Source organism: Perna viridis, chromosome 8 (assembly GCF_037379345.1).
Source record: "Perna viridis isolate PV_CMFRI_1.1 ecotype Kerala chromosome 8, ASM3737934v1, whole genome shotgun sequence".
NCBI lineage: Eukaryota > Metazoa > Mollusca > Bivalvia > Mytilida > Mytilidae > Perna > Perna viridis.
The window spans coordinates 22782817-22804970 of NC_142452.1; positions in this window are offsets into that span (position 1 = coordinate 22782817).

Genomic DNA, 22154 nt, shown 5'->3' on the forward strand with positions numbered 1-22154 from the left:
GATCGACTTCAAAGTTTTAAACCAGCCAGTGTTCAATATGCATCTATTTCACTGCTTTTGCTTGCTTATGAGCATGTTTGTAGCCATAAGGGTTCTTATAAAGTTAACATTTTTTTGTCAATCTTACAACTTTAAGATGCCAAAGTAACAAAAATGCAACAATCAGACCGATTGGATCAGTGTTACTTTAATCATCAAGTGTTGTGTGTTTACAGTAATGTTTAGACATAAACAAATAACGGGTAAGGGCTAACATGATTTTGAAAATCGACGAGAATAAAAATGTTTGACTGCAAAGTGCAATGGCGGTTTTATTTATATGAAATATACACCTTACGAATTATATCTGCCAAATTGTAGCTTTCTACAACGTTTATAACATATATTGTTAAGCATTTGAACATAAATGTAACTCAATACTCAAAATGGTTTTTCCGCACAAAATTTTAAAGGAACAGACTGTCACTATTCTTGAAATTTAAGCACAAAGGCATGCTTTATTAAACGCAGTTGCTTTGTAAGTTTCATTTTTGACTTTAATTGCTCCTGTTCGGAGCAATTAAATTCAAAAATGAAACTGTTAGAACTCTAAGATTTAAGCTAACGTCTGTAGAGACAGCGTGGACTTAAAAGATCGACTTCAAAGTTTTAAACCAGCCAGTGTTCAATATGCATCTATTTCACTGCTTTTGCTTGCTTATGAGCATGTTTGTAGCCATAAGGGTTCTTATAAAGTTAACATTTTTTTGTCAATCTTACAACTTTAAGATGCCAAAGTAACAAAAATGCAACAATCAGACCGATTGGATCAGTGTTACTTTAATCATCAAGTGTTGTGTGTTTACAGTAATGTTTAGACATAAACAAATAACGGGTAAGGGCTAACATGATTTTGAAAATCGACGAGAATAAAAATGTTTGACTGCAAAGTGCAATGGCGGTTTTATTTATATGAAATATACACCTTACGAATTATATCTGCCAAATTGTAGCTTTCTACAACGTTTATAACATATATTGTTAAGCATTTGAACATAAATGTAACTCAATACTCAAAATGGTTTTTCCGCACAAACTTTTAAAGGAACAGACTGTCACTATTCTTGAAATTTAAGCACAAAGGCATGCTTTATTAAACGCAGTTGCTTTGTAAGTTTCATTTTTGACTTTAATTGCTCCTGTTCGGAGCAATTAAATTCAAAAATGAAACTGTTAGAACTCTAAGATTTAAGCTAACGTCTGTAGAGACAGCGTGGACTTAAAAGATCGACTTCAAAGTTTTAAACCAGCCAGTGTTCAATATGCATCTATTTCACTGCTTTTGCTTGCTTATGAGCATGTTTGTAGCCATAAGGGTTCTTATAAAGTTAACATTTTTTTGTCAATCTTACAACTTTAAGATGCCAAAGTAACAAAAATGCAACAATCAGACCGATTGGATCAGTGTTACTTTAATCATCAAGTGTTGTGTGTTTACAGTAATGTTTAGACATAAACAAATAACGGGTAAGGGCTAACATGATTTTGAAAATCGACGAGAATAAAAATGTTTGACTGCAAAGTGCAATGGCGGTTTTATTTATATGAAATATACACCTTACGAATTATATCTGCCAAATTGTAGCTTTCTACAACGTTTATAACATATATTGTTAAGCATTTGAACATAAATGTAACTCAATACTCAAAATGGTTTTTCCGCACAAAATTTTAAAGGAACAGACTGTCACTATTCTTGAAATTTAAGCACAAAGGCATGCTTTATTAAACGCAGTTGCTTTGTAAGTTTCATTTTTGACTTTAATTGCTCCTGTTCGGAGCAATTAAATTCAAAAATGAAACTGTTAGAACTCTAAGATTTAAGCTAACGTCTGTAGAGACAGCGTGGACTTAAAAGATCGACTTCAAAGTTTTAAACCAGCCAGTGTTCAATATGCATCTATTTCACTGCTTTTGCTTGCTTATGAGCATGTTTGTAGCCATAAGGGTTCTTATAAAGTTAACATTTTTTTGTCAATCTTACAACTTTAAGATGCCAAAGTAACAAAAATGCAACAATCAGACCGATTGGATCAGTGTTACTTTAATCATCAAGTGTTGTGTGTTTACAGTAATGTTTAGACATAAACAAATAACGGGTAAGGGCTAACATGATTTTGAAAATCGACGAGAATAAAAATGTTTGACTGCAAAGTGCAATGGCGGTTTTATTTATATGAAATATACACCTTACGAATTATATCTGCCAAATTGTAGCTTTCTACAACGTTTATAACATATATTGTTAAGCATTTGAACATAAATGTAACTCAATACTCAAAATGGTTTTTCCGCACAAAATTTTAAAGGAACAGACTGTCACTATTCTTGAAATTTAAGCACAAAGGCATGCTTTATTAAACGCAGTTGCTTTGTAAGTTTCATTTTTGACTTTAATTGCTCCTGTTCGGAGCAATTAAATTCAAAAATGAAACTGTTAGAACTCTAAGATTTAAGCTAACGTCTGTAGAGACAGCGTGGACTTAAAAGATCGACTTCAAAGTTTTAAACCAGCCAGTGTTCAATATGCATCTATTTCACTGCTTTTGCTTGCTTATGAGCATGTTTGTAGCCATAAGGGTTCTTATAAAGTTAACATTTTTTTGTCAATCTTACAACTTTAAGATGCCAAAGTAACAAAAATGCAACAATCAGACCGATTGGATCAGTGTTACTTTAATCATCAAGTGTTGTGTGTTTACAGTAATGTTTAGACATAAACAAATAACGGGTAAGGGCTAACATGATTTTGAAAATCGACGAGAATAAAAATGTTTGACTGCAAAGTGCAATGGCGGTTTTATTTATATGAAATATACACCTTACGAATTATATCTGCCAAATTGTAGCTTTCTACAACGTTTATAACATATATTGTTAAGCATTTGAACATAAATGTAACTCAATACTCAAAATGGTTTTTCCGCACAAAATTTTAAAGGAACAGACTGTCACTATTCTTGAAATTTAAGCACAAAGGCATGCTTTATTAAACGCAGTTGCTTTGTAAGTTTCATTTTTGACTTTAATTGCTCCTGTTCGGAGCAATTAAATTCAAAAATGAAACTGTTAGAACTCTAAGATTTAAGCTAACGTCTGTAGAGACAGCGTGGACTTAAAAGATCGACTTCAAAGTTTTAAACCAGCCAGTGTTCAATATGCATCTATTTCACTGCTTTTGCTTGCTTATGAGCATGTTTGTAGCCATAAGGGTTCTTATAAAGTTAACATTTTTTTGTCAATCTTACAACTTTAAGATGCCAAAGTAACAAAAATGCAACAATCAGACCGATTGGATCAGTGTTACTTTAATCATCAAGTGTTGTGTGTTTACAGTAATGTTTAGACATAAACAAATAACGGGTAAGGGCTAACATGATTTTGAAAATCGACGAGAATAAAAATGTTTGACTGCAAAGTGCAATGGCGGTTTTATTTATATGAAATATACACCTTACGAATTATATCTGCCAAATTGTAGCTTTCTACAACGTTTATAACATATATTGTTAAGCATTTGAACATAAATGTAACTCAATACTCAAAATGGTTTTTCCGCACAAAATTTTAAAGGAACAGACTGTCACTATTCTTGAAATTTAAGCACAAAGGCATGCTTTATTAAACGCAGTTGCTTTGTAAGTTTCATTTTTGACTTTAATTGCTCCTGTTCGGAGCAATTAAATTCAAAAATGAAACTGTTAGAACTCTAAGATTTAAGCTAACGTCTGTAGAGACAGCGTGGACTTAAAAGATCGACTTCAAAGTTTTAAACCAGCCAGTGTTCAATATGCATCTATTTCACTGCTTTTGCTTGCTTATGAGCATGTTTGTAGCCATAAGGGTTCTTATAAAGTTAACATTTTTTTGTCAATCTTACAACTTTAAGATGCCAAAGTAACAAAAATGCAACAATCAGACCGATTGGATCAGTGTTACTTTAATCATCAAGTGTTGTGTGTTTACAGTAATGTTTAGACATAAACAAATAACGGGTAAGGGCTAACATGATTTTGAAAATCGACGAGAATAAAAATGTTTGACTGCAAAGTGCAATGGCGGTTTTATTTATATGAAATATACACCTTACGAATTATATCTGCCAAATTGTAGCTTTCTACAACGTTTATAACATATATTGTTAAGCATTTGAACATAAATGTAACTCAATACTCAAAATGGTTTTTCCGCACAAAATTTTAAAGGAACAGACTGTCACTATTCTTGAAATTTAAGCACAAAGGCATGCTTTATTAAACGCAGTTGCTTTGTAAGTTTCATTTTTGACTTTAATTGCTCCTGTTCGGAGCAATTAAATTCAAAAATGAAACTGTTAGAACTCTAAGATTTAAGCTAACGTCTGTAGAGACAGCGTGGACTTAAAAGATCGACTTCAAAGTTTTAAACCAGCCAGTGTTCAATATGCATCTATTTCACTGCTTTTGCTTGCTTATGAGCATGTTTGTAGCCATAAGGGTTCTTATAAAGTTAACATTTTTTTGTCAATCTTACAACTTTAAGATGCCAAAGTAACAAAAATGCAACAATCAGACCGATTGGATCAGTGTTACTTTAATCATCAAGTGTTGTGTGTTTACAGTAATGTTTAGACATAAACAAATAACGGGTAAGGGCTAACATGATTTTGAAAATCGACGAGAATAAAAATGTTTGACTGCAAAGTGCAATGGCGGTTTTATTTATATGAAATATACACCTTACGAATTATATCTGCCAAATTGTAGCTTTCTACAACGTTTATAACATATATTGTTAAGCATTTGAACATAAATGTAACTCAATACTCAAAATGGTTTTTCCGCACAAAATTTTAAAGGAACAGACTGTCACTATTCTTGAAATTTAAGCACAAAGGCATGCTTTATTAAACGCAGTTGCTTTGTAAGTTTCATTTTTGACTTTAATTGCTCCTGTTCGGAGCAATTAAATTCAAAAATGAAACTGTTAGAACTCTAAGATTTAAGCTAACGTCTGTAGAGACAGCGTGGACTTAAAAGATCGACTTCAAAGTTTTAAACCAGCCAGTGTTCAATATGCATCTATTTCACTGCTTTTGCTTGCTTATGAGCATGTTTGTAGCCATAAGGGTTCTTATAAAGTTAACATTTTTTTGTCAATCTTACAACTTTAAGATGCCAAAGTAACAAAAATGCAACAATCAGACCGATTGGATCAGTGTTACTTTAATCATCAAGTGTTGTGTGTTTACAGTAATGTTTAGACATAAACAAATAACGGGTAAGGGCTAACATGATTTTGAAAATCGACGAGAATAAAAATGTTTGACTGCAAAGTGCAATGGCGGTTTTATTTATATGAAATATACACCTTACGAATTATATCTGCCAAATTGTAGCTTTCTACAACGTTTATAACATATATTGTTAAGCATTTGAACATAAATGTAACTCAATACTCAAAATGGTTTTTCCGCACAAAATTTTAAAGGAACAGACTGTCACTATTCTTGAAATTTAAGCACAAAGGCATGCTTTATTAAACGCAGTTGCTTTGTAAGTTTCATTTTTGACTTTAATTGCTCCTGTTCGGAGCAATTAAATTCAAAAATGAAACTGTTAGAACTCTAAGATTTAAGCTAACGTCTGTAGAGACAGCGTGGACTTAAAAGATCGACTTCAAAGTTTTAAACCAGCCAGTGTTCAATATGCATCTATTTCACTGCTTTTGCTTGCTTATGAGCATGTTTGTAGCCATAAGGGTTCTTATAAAGTTAACATTTTTTTGTCAATCTTACAACTTTAAGATGCCAAAGTAACAAAAATGCAACAATCAGACCGATTGGATCAGTGTTACTTTAATCATCAAGTGTTGTGTGTTTACAGTAATGTTTAGACATAAACAAATAACGGGTAAGGGCTAACATGATTTTGAAAATCGACGAGAATAAAAATGTTTGACTGCAAAGTGCAATGGCGGTTTTATTTATATGAAATATACACCTTACGAATTATATCTGCCAAATTGTAGCTTTCTACAACGTTTATAACATATATTGTTAAGCATTTGAACATAAATGTAACTCAATACTCAAAATGGTTTTTCCGCACAAAATTTTAAAGGAACAGACTGTCACTATTCTTGAAATTTAAGCACAAAGGCATGCTTTATTAAACGCAGTTGCTTTGTAAGTTTCATTTTTGACTTTAATTGCTCCTGTTCGGAGCAATTAAATTCAAAAATGAAACTGTTAGAACTCTAAGATTTAAGCTAACGTCTGTAGAGACAGCGTGGACTTAAAAGATCGACTTCAAAGTTTTAAACCAGCCAGTGTTCAATATGCATCTATTTCACTGCTTTTGCTTGCTTATGAGCATGTTTGTAGCCATAAGGGTTCTTATAAAGTTAACATTTTTTTGTCAATCTTACAACTTTAAGATGCCAAAGTAACAAAAATGCAACAATCAGACCGATTGGATCAGTGTTACTTTAATCATCAAGTGTTGTGTGTTTACAGTAATGTTTAGACATAAACAAATAACGGGTAAGGGCTAACATGATTTTGAAAATCGACGAGAATAAAAATGTTTGACTGCAAAGTGCAATGGCGGTTTTATTTATATGAAATATACACCTTACGAATTATATCTGCCAAATTGTAGCTTTCTACAACGTTTATAACATATATTGTTAAGCATTTGAACATAAATGTAACTCAATACTCAAAATGGTTTTTCCGCACAAAATTTTAAAGGAACAGACTGTCACTATTCTTGAAATTTAAGCACAAAGGCATGCTTTATTAAACGCAGTTGCTTTGTAAGTTTCATTTTTGACTTTAATTGCTCCTGTTCGGAGCAATTAAATTCAAAAATGAAACTGTTAGAACTCTAAGATTTAAGCTAACGTCTGTAGAGACAGCGTGGACTTAAAAGATCGACTTCAAAGTTTTAAACCAGCCAGTGTTCAATATGCATCTATTTCACTGCTTTTGCTTGCTTATGAGCATGTTTGTAGCCATAAGGGTTCTTATAAAGTTAACATTTTTTTGTCAATCTTACAACTTTAAGATGCCAAAGTAACAAAAATGCAACAATCAGACCGATTGGATCAGTGTTACTTTAATCATCAAGTGTTGTGTGTTTACAGTAATGTTTAGACATAAACAAATAACGGGTAAGGGCTAACATGATTTTGAAAATCGACGAGAATAAAAATGTTTGACTGCAAAGTGCAATGGCGGTTTTATTTATATGAAATATACACCTTACGAATTATATCTGCCAAATTGTAGCTTTCTACAACGTTTATAACATATATTGTTAAGCATTTGAACATAAATGTAACTCAATACTCAAAATGGTTTTTCCGCACAAAATTTTAAAGGAACAGACTGTCACTATTCTTGAAATTTAAGCACAAAGGCATGCTTTATTAAACGCAGTTGCTTTGTAAGTTTCATTTTTGACTTTAATTGCTCCTGTTCGGAGCAATTAAATTCAAAAATGAAACTGTTAGAACTCTAAGATTTAAGCTAACGTCTGTAGAGACAGCGTGGACTTAAAAGATCGACTTCAAAGTTTTAAACCAGCCAGTGTTCAATATGCATCTATTTCACTGCTTTTGCTTGCTTATGAGCATGTTTGTAGCCATAAGGGTTCTTATAAAGTTAACATTTTTTTGTCAATCTTACAACTTTAAGATGCCAAAGTAACAAAAATGCAACAATCAGACCGATTGGATCAGTGTTACTTTAATCATCAAGTGTTGTGTGTTTACAGTAATGTTTAGACATAAACAAATAACGGGTAAGGGCTAACATGATTTTGAAAATCGACGAGAATAAAAATGTTTGACTGCAAAGTGCAATGGCGGTTTTATTTATATGAAATATACACCTTACGAATTATATCTGCCAAATTGTAGCTTTCTACAACGTTTATAACATATATTGTTAAGCATTTGAACATAAATGTAACTCAATACTCAAAATGGTTTTTCCGCACAAAATTTTAAAGGAACAGACTGTCACTATTCTTGAAATTTAAGCACAAAGGCATGCTTTATTAAACGCAGTTGCTTTGTAAGTTTCATTTTTGACTTTAATTGCTCCTGTTCGGAGCAATTAAATTCAAAAATGAAACTGTTAGAACTCTAAGATTTAAGCTAACGTCTGTAGAGACAGCGTGGACTTAAAAGATCGACTTCAAAGTTTTAAACCAGCCAGTGTTCAATATGCATCTATTTCACTGCTTTTGCTTGCTTATGAGCATGTTTGTAGCCATAAGGGTTCTTATAAAGTTAACATTTTTTTGTCAATCTTACAACTTTAAGATGCCAAAGTAACAAAAATGCAACAATCAGACCGATTGGATCAGTGTTACTTTAATCATCAAGTGTTGTGTGTTTACAGTAATGTTTAGACATAAACAAATAACGGGTAAGGGCTAACATGATTTTGAAAATCGACGAGAATAAAAATGTTTGACTGCAAAGTGCAATGGCGGTTTTATTTATATGAAATATACACCTTACGAATTATATCTGCCAAATTGTAGCTTTCTACAACGTTTATAACATATATTGTTAAGCATTTGAACATAAATGTAACTCAATACTCAAAATGGTTTTTCCGCACAAAATTTTAAAGGAACAGACTGTCACTATTCTTGAAATTTAAGCACAAAGGCATGCTTTATTAAACGCAGTTGCTTTGTAAGTTTCATTTTTGACTTTAATTGCTCCTGTTCGGAGCAATTAAATTCAAAAATGAAACTGTTAGAACTCTAAGATTTAAGCTAACGTCTGTAGAGACAGCGTGGACTTAAAAGATCGACTTCAAAGTTTTAAACCAGCCAGTGTTCAATATGCATCTATTTCACTGCTTTTGCTTGCTTATGAGCATGTTTGTAGCCATAAGGGTTCTTATAAAGTTAACATTTTTTTGTCAATCTTACAACTTTAAGATGCCAAAGTAACAAAAATGCAACAATCAGACCGATTGGATCAGTGTTACTTTAATCATCAAGTGTTGTGTGTTTACAGTAATGTTTAGACATAAACAAATAACGGGTAAGGGCTAACATGATTTTGAAAATCGACGAGAATAAAAATGTTTGACTGCAAAGTGCAATGGCGGTTTTATTTATATGAAATATACACCTTACGAATTATATCTGCCAAATTGTAGCTTTCTACAACGTTTATAACATATATTGTTAAGCATTTGAACATAAATGTAACTCAATACTCAAAATGGTTTTTCCGCACAAAATTTTAAAGGAACAGACTGTCACTATTCTTGAAATTTAAGCACAAAGGCATGCTTTATTAAACGCAGTTGCTTTGTAAGTTTCATTTTTGACTTTAATTGCTCCTGTTCGGAGCAATTAAATTCAAAAATGAAACTGTTAGAACTCTAAGATTTAAGCTAACGTCTGTAGAGACAGCGTGGACTTAAAAGATCGACTTCAAAGTTTTAAACCAGCCAGTGTTCAATATGCATCTATTTCACTGCTTTTGCTTGCTTATGAGCATGTTTGTAGCCATAAGGGTTCTTATAAAGTTAACATTTTTTTGTCAATCTTACAACTTTAAGATGCCAAAGTAACAAAAATGCAACAATCAGACCGATTGGATCAGTGTTACTTTAATCATCAAGTGTTGTGTGTTTACAGTAATGTTTAGACATAAACAAATAACGGGTAAGGGCTAACATGATTTTGAAAATCGACGAGAATAAAAATGTTTGACTGCAAAGTGCAATGGCGGTTTTATTTATATGAAATATACACCTTACGAATTATATCTGCCAAATTGTAGCTTTCTACAACGTTTATAACATATATTGTTAAGCATTTGAACATAAATGTAACTCAATACTCAAAATGGTTTTTCCGCACAAAATTTTAAAGGAACAGACTGTCACTATTCTTGAAATTTAAGCACAAAGGCATGCTTTATTAAACGCAGTTGCTTTGTAAGTTTCATTTTTGACTTTAATTGCTCCTGTTCGGAGCAATTAAATTCAAAAATGAAACTGTTAGAACTCTAAGATTTAAGCTAACGTCTGTAGAGACAGCGTGGACTTAAAAGATCGACTTCAAAGTTTTAAACCAGCCAGTGTTCAATATGCATCTATTTCACTGCTTTTGCTTGCTTATGAGCATGTTTGTAGCCATAAGGGTTCTTATAAAGTTAACATTTTTTTGTCAATCTTACAACTTTAAGATGCCAAAGTAACAAAAATGCAACAATCAGACCGATTGGATCAGTGTTACTTTAATCATCAAGTGTTGTGTGTTTACAGTAATGTTTAGACATAAACAAATAACGGGTAAGGGCTAACATGATTTTGAAAATCGACGAGAATAAAAATGTTTGACTGCAAAGTGCAATGGCGGTTTTATTTATATGAAATATACACCTTACGAATTATATCTGCCAAATTGTAGCTTTCTACAACGTTTATAACATATATTGTTAAGCATTTGAACATAAATGTAACTCAATACTCAAAATGGTTTTTCCGCACAAAATTTTAAAGGAACAGACTGTCACTATTCTTGAAATTTAAGCACAAAGGCATGCTTTATTAAACGCAGTTGCTTTGTAAGTTTCATTTTTGACTTTAATTGCTCCTGTTCGGAGCAATTAAATTCAAAAATGAAACTGTTAGAACTCTAAGATTTAAGCTAACGTCTGTAGAGACAGCGTGGACTTAAAAGATCGACTTCAAAGTTTTAAACCAGCCAGTGTTCAATATGCATCTATTTCACTGCTTTTGCTTGCTTATGAGCATGTTTGTAGCCATAAGGGTTCTTATAAAGTTAACATTTTTTTGTCAATCTTACAACTTTAAGATGCCAAAGTAACAAAAATGCAACAATCAGACCGATTGGATCAGTGTTACTTTAATCATCAAGTGTTGTGTGTTTACAGTAATGTTTAGACATAAACAAATAACGGGTAAGGGCTAACATGATTTTGAAAATCGACGAGAATAAAAATGTTTGACTGCAAAGTGCAATGGCGGTTTTATTTATATGAAATATACACCTTACGAATTATATCTGCCAAATTGTAGCTTTCTACAACGTTTATAACATATATTGTTAAGCATTTGAACATAAATGTAACTCAATACTCAAAATGGTTTTTCCGCACAAAATTTTAAAGGAACAGACTGTCACTATTCTTGAAATTTAAGCACAAAGGCATGCTTTATTAAACGCAGTTGCTTTGTAAGTTTCATTTTTGACTTTAATTGCTCCTGTTCGGAGCAATTAAATTCAAAAATGAAACTGTTAGAACTCTAAGATTTAAGCTAACGTCTGTAGAGACAGCGTGGACTTAAAAGATCGACTTCAAAGTTTTAAACCAGCCAGTGTTCAATATGCATCTATTTCACTGCTTTTGCTTGCTTATGAGCATGTTTGTAGCCATAAGGGTTCTTATAAAGTTAACATTTTTTTGTCAATCTTACAACTTTAAGATGCCAAAGTAACAAAAATGCAACAATCAGACCGATTGGATCAGTGTTACTTTAATCATCAAGTGTTGTGTGTTTACAGTAATGTTTAGACATAAACAAATAACGGGTAAGGGCTAACATGATTTTGAAAATCGACGAGAATAAAAATGTTTGACTGCAAAGTGCAATGGCGGTTTTATTTATATGAAATATACACCTTACGAATTATATCTGCCAAATTGTAGCTTTCTACAACGTTTATAACATATATTGTTAAGCATTTGAACATAAATGTAACTCAATACTCAAAATGGTTTTTCCGCACAAAATTTTAAAGGAACAGACTGTCACTATTCTTGAAATTTAAGCACAAAGGCATGCTTTATTAAACGCAGTTGCTTTGTAAGTTTCATTTTTGACTTTAATTGCTCCTGTTCGGAGCAATTAAATTCAAAAATGAAACTGTTAGAACTCTAAGATTTAAGCTAACGTCTGTAGAGACAGCGTGGACTTAAAAGATCGACTTCAAAGTTTTAAACCAGCCAGTGTTCAATATGCATCTATTTCACTGCTTTTGCTTGCTTATGAGCATGTTTGTAGCCATAAGGGTTCTTATAAAGTTAACATTTTTTTGTCAATCTTACAACTTTAAGATGCCAAAGTAACAAAAATGCAACAATCAGACCGATTGGATCAGTGTTACTTTAATCATCAAGTGTTGTGTGTTTACAGTAATGTTTAGACATAAACAAATAACGGGTAAGGGCTAACATGATTTTGAAAATCGACGAGAATAAAAATGTTTGACTGCAAAGTGCAATGGCGGTTTTATTTATATGAAATATACACCTTACGAATTATATCTGCCAAATTGTAGCTTTCTACAACGTTTATAACATATATTGTTAAGCATTTGAACATAAATGTAACTCAATACTCAAAATGGTTTTTCCGCACAAAATTTTAAAGGAACAGACTGTCACTATTCTTGAAATTTAAGCACAAAGGCATGCTTTATTAAACGCAGTTGCTTTGTAAGTTTCATTTTTGACTTTAATTGCTCCTGTTCGGAGCAATTAAATTCAAAAATGAAACTGTTAGAACTCTAAGATTTAAGCTAACGTCTGTAGAGACAGCGTGGACTTAAAAGATCGACTTCAAAGTTTTAAACCAGCCAGTGTTCAATATGCATCTATTTCACTGCTTTTGCTTGCTTATGAGCATGTTTGTAGCCATAAGGGTTCTTATAAAGTTAACATTTTTTTGTCAATCTTACAACTTTAAGATGCCAAAGTAACAAAAATGCAACAATCAGACCGATTGGATCAGTGTTACTTTAATCATCAAGTGTTGTGTGTTTACAGTAATGTTTAGACATAAACAAATAACGGGTAAGGGCTAACATGATTTTGAAAATCGACGAGAATAAAAATGTTTGACTGCAAAGTGCAATGGCGGTTTTATTTATATGAAATATACACCTTACGAATTATATCTGCCAAATTGTAGCTTTCTACAACGTTTATAACATATATTGTTAAGCATTTGAACATAAATGTAACTCAATACTCAAAATGGTTTTTCCGCACAAAATTTTAAAGGAACAGACTGTCACTATTCTTGAAATTTAAGCACAAAGGCATGCTTTATTAAACGCAGTTGCTTTGTAAGTTTCATTTTTGACTTTAATTGCTCCTGTTCGGAGCAATTAAATTCAAAAATGAAACTGTTAGAACTCTAAGATTTAAGCTAACGTCTGTAGAGACAGCGTGGACTTAAAAGATCGACTTCAAAGTTTTAAACCAGCCAGTGTTCAATATGCATCTATTTCACTGCTTTTGCTTGCTTATGAGCATGTTTGTAGCCATAAGGGTTCTTATAAAGTTAACATTTTTTTGTCAATCTTACAACTTTAAGATGCCAAAGTAACAAAAATGCAACAATCAGACCGATTGGATCAGTGTTACTTTAATCATCAAGTGTTGTGTGTTTACAGTAATGTTTAGACATAAACAAATAACGGGTAAGGGCTAACATGATTTTGAAAATCGACGAGAATAAAAATGTTTGACTGCAAAGTGCAATGGCGGTTTTATTTATATGAAATATACACCTTACGAATTATATCTGCCAAATTGTAGCTTTCTACAACGTTTATAACATATATTGTTAAGCATTTGAACATAAATGTAACTCAATACTCAAAATGGTTTTTCCGCACAAAATTTTAAAGGAACAGACTGTCACTATTCTTGAAATTTAAGCACAAAGGCATGCTTTATTAAACGCAGTTGCTTTGTAAGTTTCATTTTTGACTTTAATTGCTCCTGTTCGGAGCAATTAAATTCAAAAATGAAACTGTTAGAACTCTAAGATTTAAGCTAACGTCTGTAGAGACAGCGTGGACTTAAAAGATCGACTTCAAAGTTTTAAACCAGCCAGTGTTCAATATGCATCTATTTCACTGCTTTTGCTTGCTTATGAGCATGTTTGTAGCCATAAGGGTTCTTATAAAGTTAACATTTTTTTGTCAATCTTACAACTTTAAGATGCCAAAGTAACAAAAATGCAACAATCAGACCGATTGGATCAGTGTTACTTTAATCATCAAGTGTTGTGTGTTTACAGTAATGTTTAGACATAAACAAATAACGGGTAAGGGCTAACATGATTTTGAAAATCGACGAGAATAAAAATGTTTGACTGCAAAGTGCAATGGCGGTTTTATTTATATGAAATATACACCTTACGAATTATATCTGCCAAATTGTAGCTTTCTACAACGTTTATAACATATATTGTTAAGCATTTGAACATAAATGTAACTCAATACTCAAAATGGTTTTTCCGCACAAAATTTTAAAGGAACAGACTGTCACTATTCTTGAAATTTAAGCACAAAGGCATGCTTTATTAAACGCAGTTGCTTTGTAAGTTTCATTTTTGACTTTAATTGCTCCTGTTCGGAGCAATTAAATTCAAAAATGAAACTGTTAGAACTCTAAGATTTAAGCTAACGTCTGTAGAGACAGCGTGGACTTAAAAGATCGACTTCAAAGTTTTAAACCAGCCAGTGTTCAATATGCATCTATTTCACTGCTTTTGCTTGCTTATGAGCATGTTTGTAGCCATAAGGGTTCTTATAAAGTTAACATTTTTTTGTCAATCTTACAACTTTAAGATGCCAAAGTAACAAAAATGCAACAATCAGACCGATTGGATCAGTGTTACTTTAATCATCAAGTGTTGTGTGTTTACAGTAATGTTTAGACATAAACAAATAACGGGTAAGGGCTAACATGATTTTGAAAATCGACGAGAATAAAAATGTTTGACTGCAAAGTGCAATGGCGGTTTTATTTATATGAAATATACACCTTACGAATTATATCTGCCAAATTGTAGCTTTCTACAACGTTTATAACATATATTGTTAAGCATTTGAACATAAATGTAACTCAATACTCAAAATGGTTTTTCCGCACAAAATTTTAAAGGAACAGACTGTCACTATTCTTGAAATTTAAGCACAAAGGCATGCTTTATTAAACGCAGTTGCTTTGTAAGTTTCATTTTTGACTTTAATTGCTCCTGTTCGGAGCAATTAAATTCAAAAATGAAACTGTTAGAACTCTAAGATTTAAGCTAACGTCTGTAGAGACAGCGTGGACTTAAAAGATCGACTTCAAAGTTTTAAACCAGCCAGTGTTCAATATGCATCTATTTCACTGCTTTTGCTTGCTTATGAGCATGTTTGTAGCCATAAGGGTTCTTATAAAGTTAACATTTTTTTGTCAATCTTACAACTTTAAGATGCCAAAGTAACAAAAATGCAACAATCAGACCGATTGGATCAGTGTTACTTTAATCATCAAGTGTTGTGTGTTTACAGTAATGTTTAGACATAAACAAATAACGGGTAAGGGCTAACATGATTTTGAAAATCGACGAGAATAAAAATGTTTGACTGCAAAGTGCAATGGCGGTTTTATTTATATGAAATATACACCTTACGAATTATATCTGCCAAATTGTAGCTTTCTACAACGTTTATAACATATATTGTTAAGCATTTGAACATAAATGTAACTCAATACTCAAAATGGTTTTTCCGCACAAAATTTTAAAGGAACAGACTGTCACTATTCTTGAAATTTAAGCACAAAGGCATGCTTTATTAAACGCAGTTGCTTTGTAAGTTTCATTTTTGACTTTAATTGCTCCTGTTCGGAGCAATTAAATTCAAAAATGAAACTGTTAGAACTCTAAGATTTAAGCTAACGTCTGTAGAGACAGCGTGGACTTAAAAGATCGACTTCAAAGTTTTAAACCAGCCAGTGTTCAATATCCATCTATTTCACTGCTTTTGCTTGCTTATGAGCATGTTTGTAGCCATAAGGGTTCTTATAAAGTTAACATTTTTTTGTCAATCTTACAACTTTAAGATGCCAAAGTAACAAAAATGCAACAATCAGACCGATTGGATCAGTGTTACTTTAATCATCAAGTGTTGTGTGTTTACAGTAATGTTTAGACATAAACAAATAACGGGTAAGGGCTAACATGATTTTGAAAATCGACGAGAATAAAAATGTTTGACTGCAAAGTGCAATGGCGGTTTTATTTATATGAAATATACACCTTACGAATTATATCTGCCAAATTGTAGCTTTCTACAACGTTTATAACATATATTGTTAAGCATTTGAACATAAATGTAACTCAATACTCAAAATGGTTTTTCCGCACAAATTTTAAAGGAACAGACTGTCACTATTCTTGAAATTTAAGCACAAAGGCATGCTTTATTAAACGCAGTTGCTTTGTAAGTTTCATTTTTGACTTTAATTGCTCCTGTTCGGAGCAATTAAATTCAAAAATGAAACTGTTAGAACTCTAAGATTTAAGCTAACGTCTGTAGAGACAGCGTGGACTTAAAAGATCGACTTCAAAGTTTTAAACCAGCCAGTGTTCAATATGCATCTATTTCACTGCTTTTGCTTGCGTATGAGCATGTTTGTAGCCATAAGGGTTCTTATAAAGTTAACATTTTTTTGTCAATCTTACAACTTTAAGATGCCAAAGTAACAAAAATGCAACAATCAGACCGATTGGATCAGTGTTACTTTAATCATCAAGTGTTGTGTGTTTACAGTAATGTTTAGACATAAACAAATAACGGGTAAGGGCTAACATGATTTTGAAAATCGACGAGAATAAAAATGTTTGACTGCAAAGTGCAATGGCGGTTTTATTTATATGAAATATACACCTTACGAATTATATCTGCCAAATTGTAGCTTTCTACAACGTTTATAACATATATTGTTAAGCATTTGAACATAAATGTAACTCAATACTCAAAATGGTTTTTCCGCACAAAATTTTAAAGGAACAGACTGTCACTATTCTTGAAATTTAAGCACAAAGGCATGCTTTATTAAACGCAGTTGCTTTGTAAGTTTCATTTTTGACTTTAATTGCTCCTGTTCGGAGCAATTAAATTCAAAAATGAAACTGTTAGAACTCTAAGATTTAAGCTAACGTCTGTAGAGACAGCGTGGACTTAAAAGATCGACTTCAAAGTTTTAAACTAGCCAGTGTTCAATATGCATCTATTTCACTGCTTTTGCTTGCTTATGAGCATGTTTGTAGCCATAAGGGTTCTTATAAAGTTAACATTTTTTTGTCAATCTTACAACTTTAAGATGCCAAAGTAACAAAAATGCAACAATCAGACCGATTGGATCAGTGTTACTTTAATCATCAAGTGTTGTGTGTTTACAGTAATGTTTAGACATAAACAAATAACGGGTAAGGGCTAACATGATTTTGAAAATCGACGAGAATAAAAATGTTTGACTGCAAAGTGCAATGGCGGTTTTATTTATATGAAATATACACCTTACGAATTATATCTGCCAAATTGTAGCTTTCTACAACGTTTATAACATATATTGTTAAGCATTTGAACATAAATGTAACTCAATACTCAAAATGGTTTTTCCGCACAAAATTTTAAAGGAACAGACTGTCACTATTCTTGAAATTTAAGCACAAAGGCATGCTTTATTAAACGCAGTTGCTTTGTAAGTTTCATTTTTGACTTTAATTGCTCCTGTTCGGAGCAATTAAATTCAAAAATGAAACTGTTAGAACTCTAAGATTTAAGCTAACGTCTGTAGAGACAGCGTGGACTTAAAAGATCGACTTCAAAGTTTTAAACCAGCCAGTGTTCAATATGCATCTATTTCACTGCTTTTGCTTGCTTATGAGCATGTTTGTAGCCATAAGGGTTCTTATAAAGTTAACATTTTTTTGTCAATCTTACAACTTTAAGATGCCAAAGTAACAAAAATGCAACAATCAGACCGATTGGATCAGTGTTACTTTAATCATCAAGTGTTGTGTGTTTACAGTAATGTTTAGACATAAACAAATAACGGGTAAGGGCTAACATGATTTTGAAAATCGACGAGAATAAAAATGTTTGACTGCAAAGTGCAATGGCGGTTTTATTTATATGAAATATACACCTTACGAATTATATCTGCCAAATTGTAGCTTTCTACAACGTTTATAACATATATTGTTAAGCATTTGAACATAAATGTAACTCAATACTCAAAATGGTTTTTCCGCACAAAATTTTAAAGGAACAGACTGTCACTATTCTTGAAATTTAAGCACAAAGGCATGCTTTATTAAACGCAGTTGCTTTGTAAGTTTCATTTTTGACTTTAATTGCTCCTGTTCGGAGCAATTAAATTCAAAAATGAAACTGTTAGAACTCTAAGATTTAAGCTAACGTCTGTAGAGACAGCGTGGACTTAAAAGATCGACTTCAAAGTTTTAAACCAGCCAGTGTTCAATATGCATCTATTTCACTGCTTTTGCTTGCTTATGAGCATGTTTGTAGCCATAAGGGTTCTTATAAAGTTAACATTTTTTTGTCAATCTTACAACTTTAAGATGCCAAAGTAACAAAAATGCAACACTCAGACCGATTGGATCAGTGTTACTTTAATCATCAAGTGTTGTGTGTTTACAGTAATGTTTAGACATAAACAAATAACGGGTAAGGGCTAACATGATTTTGAAAATCGACGAGAATAAAAATGTTTGACTGCAAAGTGCAATGGCGGTTTTATTTATATGAAATATACACCTTACGAATTATATCTGCCAAATTGTAGCTTTCTACAACGTTTATAACATATATTGTTAAGCATTTGAACATAAATGTAACTCAATACTCAAAATGGTTTTTCCGCACAAAATTTTAAAGGAACAGACTGTCACTATTCTTGAAATTTAAGCACAAAGGCATGCTTTATTAAACGCAGTTGCTTTGTAAGTTTCATTTTTGACTTTAATTGCTCCTGTTCGGAGCAATTAAATTCAAAAATGAAACTGTTAGAACTCTAAGATTTAAGCTAACGTCTGTAGAGACAGCGTGGACTTAAAAGATCGACTTCAAAGTTTTAAACCAGCCAGTGTTCAATATGCATCTATTTCACTGCTTTTGCTTGCTTATGAGCATGTTTGTAGCCATAAGGGTTCTTATAAAGTTAACATTTTTTTGTCAATCTTACAACTTTAAGATGCCAAAGTAACAAAAATGCAACAATCAGACCGATTGGATCAGTGTTACTTTAATCATCAAGTGTTGTGTGTTTACAGTAATGTTTAGACATAAACAAATAACGGGTAAGGGCTAACATGATTTTGAAAATCGACGAGAATAAAAATGTTTGACTGCAAAGTGCAATGGCGGTTTTATTTATATGAAATATACACCTTACGAATTATATCTGCCAAATTGTAGCTTTCTACAACGTTTATAACATATATTGTTAAGCATTTGAACATAAATGTAACTCAATACTCAAAATGGTTTTTCCGCACAAAATTTTAAAGGAACAGACTGTCACTATTCTTGAAATTTAAGCACAAAGGCATGCTTTATTAAACGCAGTTGCTTTGTAAGTTTCATTTTTGACTTTAATTGCTCCTGTTCGGAGCAATTAAATTCAAAAATGAAACTGTTAGAACTCTAAGATTTAAGCTAACGTCTGTAGAGACAGCGTGGACTTAAAAGATCGACTTCAAAGTTTTAAACCAGCCAGTGTTCAATATGCATCTATTTCACTGCTTTTGCTTGCTTATGAGCATGTTTGTAGCCATAAGGGTTCTTATAAAGTTAACATTTTTTTGTCAATCTTACAACTTTAAGATGCCAAAGTAACAAAAATGCAACAATCAGACCGATTGGATCAGTGTTACTTTAATCATCAAGTGTTGTGTGTTTACAGTAATGTTTAGACATAAACAAATAACGGGTAAGGGCTAACATGATTTTGAAAATCGACGAGAATAAAAATGTTTGACTGCAAAGTGCAATGGCGGTTTTATTTATATGAAATATACACCTTACGAATTATATCTGCCAAATTGTAGCTTTCTACAACGTTTATAACATATATTGTTAAGCATTTGAACATAAATGTAACTCAATACTCAAAATGGTTTTTCCGCACAAAATTTTAAAGGAACAGACTGTCACTATTCTTGAAATTTAAGCACAAAGGCATGCTTTATTAAACGCAGTTGCTTTGTAAGTTTCATTTTTGACTTTAATTGCTCCTGTTCGGAGCAATTAAATTCAAAAATGAAACTGTTAGAACTCTAAGATTTAAGCTAACGTCTGTAGAGACAGCGTGGACTTAAAAGATCGACTTCAAAGTTTTAAACCAGCCAGTGTTCAATATGCATCTATTTCACTGCTTTTGCTTGCTTATGAGCATGTTTGTAGCCATAAGGGTTCTTATAAAGTTAACATTTTTTTGTCAATCTTACAACTTTAAGATGCCAAAGTAACAAAAATGCAACAATCAGACCGATTGGATCAGTGTTACTTTAATCATCAAGTGTTGTGTGTTTACAGTAATGTTTAGACATAAACAAATAACGGGTAAGGGCTAACATGATTTTGAAAATCGACGAGAATAAAAATGTTTGACTGCAAAGTGCAATGGCGGTTTTATTTATATGAAATATACACCTTACGAATTATATCTGCCAAATTGTAGCTTTCTACAACGTTTATAACATATATTGTTAAGCATTTGAACATAAATGTAACTCAATACTCAAAATGGTTTTTCCGCACAAAATTTTAAAGGAACAGACTGTCACTATTCTTGAAATTTAAGCACAAAGGCATGCTTTATTAAACGCAGTTGCTTTGTAAGTTTCATTTTTGACTTTAATTGCTCCTGTTCGGAGCAATTAAATTCAAAAATGAAACTGTTAGAACTCTAAGATTTAAGCTAACGTCTGTAGAGACAGCGTGGACTTAAAAGATCGACTTCAAAGTTTTAAACCAGCCAGTGTTCAATATGCATCTATTTCACTGCTTTTGCTTGCTTATGAGCATGTTTGTAGCCATAAGGGTTCTTATAAAGTTAACATTTTTTTGTCAATCTTACAACTTTAAGATGCCAAAGTAACAAAAATGCAACAATCAGACCGATTGGATCAGTGTTACTTTAATCATCAAGTGTTGTGTGTTTACAGTAATGTTTAGACATAAACAAATAACGGGTAAGGGCTAACATGATTTTGAAAATCGACGAGAATAAAAATGTTTGACTGCAAAGTGCAATGGCGGTTTTATTTATATGAAATATACACCTTACGAATTATATCTGCCAAATTGTAGCTTTCTACAACGTTTATAACATATATTGTTAAGCATTTGAACATAAATGTAACTCAATACTCAAAATGGTTTTTCCGCACAAAATTTTAAAGGAACAGACTGTCACTATTCTTGAAATTTAAGCACAAAGGCATGCTTTATTAAACGCAGTTGCTTTGTAAGTTTCATTTTTGACTTTAATTGCTCCTGTTCGGAGCAATTAAATTCAAAAATGAAACTGTTAGAACTCTAAGATTTAAGCTAACGTCTGTAGAGACAGCGTGGACTTAAAAGATCGACTTCAAAGTTTTAAACCAGCCAGTGTTCAATATGCATCTATTTCACTGCTTTTGCTTGCTTATGAGCATGTTTGTAGCCATAAGGGTTCTTATAAAGTTAACATTTTTTTGTCAATCTTACAACTTTAAGATGCCAAAGTAACAAAAATGCAACAATCAGACCGATTGGATCAGTGTTACTTTAATCATCAAGTGTTGTGTGTTTACAGTAATGTTTAGACATAAACAAATAACGGGTAAGGGCTAACATGATTTTGAAAATCGACGAGAATAAAAATGTTTGACTGCAAAGTGCAATGGCGGTTTTATTTATATGAAATATACACCTTACGAATTATATCTGCCAAATTGTAGCTTTCTACAACGTTTATAACATATATTGTTAAGCATTTGAACATAAATGTAACTCAATACTCAAAATGGTTTTTCCGCACAAAATTTTAAAGGAACAGACTGTCACTATTCTTGAAATTTAAGCACAAAGGCATGCTTTATTAAACGCAGTTGCTTTGTAAGTTTCATTTTTGACTTTAATTGCTCCTGTTCGGAGCAATTAAATTCAAAAATGAAACTGTTAGAACTCTAAGATTTAAGCTAACGTCTGTAGAGACAGCGTGGACTTAAAAGATCGACTTCAAAGTTTTAAACCAGCCAGTGTTCA